This window comes from Arachis ipaensis, chromosome B4, assembly GCF_059453495.1.
Source record: "Arachis ipaensis isolate K30076 ecotype BB chromosome B4, ASM5945349v1, whole genome shotgun sequence".
Lineage (NCBI taxonomy): Eukaryota > Viridiplantae > Streptophyta > Magnoliopsida > Fabales > Fabaceae > Arachis > Arachis ipaensis.
Window position 1 is genome coordinate 45,330,289 of NC_142439.1, and position 1,083 is coordinate 45,331,371.

General features: G+C 40.8%; 1 non-coding gene across 1 annotated transcript; it reads right to left on the bottom strand.

Moving 5' to 3' along the window:
- Positions 1-270: 270 nt before the first annotated feature.
- On the bottom strand, positions 271-378 carry LOC148567399 (small nucleolar RNA R71). The gene has a single exon (XR_015882571.1). It is a non-coding gene; the product is annotated as a small nucleolar RNA R71 (small nucleolar RNA).
- Positions 379-1,083: the final 705 nt, after the last annotated feature.

Sequence of the window (1,083 nt, forward strand, 5' to 3'; positions counted from 1 at the left end):
CAATTAGTTTCTCTGATGCAGCAGAACTGCAAGTTTCATGGACTTCCATCCGAAGATCCTTTTCAGTTCTTAACTGAATTCTTGCAGATATGTGATACTGTTAAGACTAATGGAGTAGATCCTGAAGTCTACAGGCTCATGCTTTTCCCTTTTGCTGTAAGAGACAGAGCTAGATTATGGTTGGATTCTCAACCCAAAGACAGCCTGAACTCTTGGGATAAGCTGGTCACGGATTTCTTAGCCAAGTACTTTCCTCCTCAAAAGCTGAGCAAGCTTAGAGCTGATGTTCAAACCTTCAGACAGAAAGAAGGTGAATCTCTCTATGAAGCTTGGGAAAGATACAAACAGTTGACCAAAAAGTGTCCTTCTGACATGCTTTCAGAATGGACCATCCTGGATATATTCTATGATGGTTTATCTGAGCTATCAAAGATGTCACTGGACACCTCTGCAGGTGGATCCATTCACCTAAAGAAAACGCCTGCAGAAGCTCAAGAACTCATTGACATGGTTGCTAATAACCAGTTCATGTACACTTCTGAAAGGAATCCTGTGAGCAATGGGACGCCTATGAAGAAGGGAGTTCTTGAAGTTGATACTCTGAATGCCATATTGGCTCAGAATAAAATATTGACTCAGCAAGTCAATATGATTTCTCAGAGTCTGAATGGAATGCAAGCTGCATCCAACAGTACTCAAGAGGCTTCTCATGAAGAAGAAGCTTATGATCCTGAGAACCCTGCAATAGCAGAGGTGAATTACTTAGGTGAACCTTATGGAAACACCTATAACTCATCATGGAGAAATCATCTAAATTTCTCATGGAAGGATCAAAAGCCTCAACAAGGCTTTAATAATGGTGGAAGAAACAGGTTTAGCAATAGCAAACCTTTTTCATCATCCACTCAGCAACAGACAGAGAACTCTGAACAAAATGCTTCTAATTTAGCAAATCTAGTCTCTGATCTATCTAAGGCCACTGTAAGTTTCATGAATGAAACAAGGTCTTCCATTAGAAATTTGGAAGCACAAGTGGGCCAGCTGAGTAAAAGGATCACTGAAATCCCTCCTAGTACTCTCCCA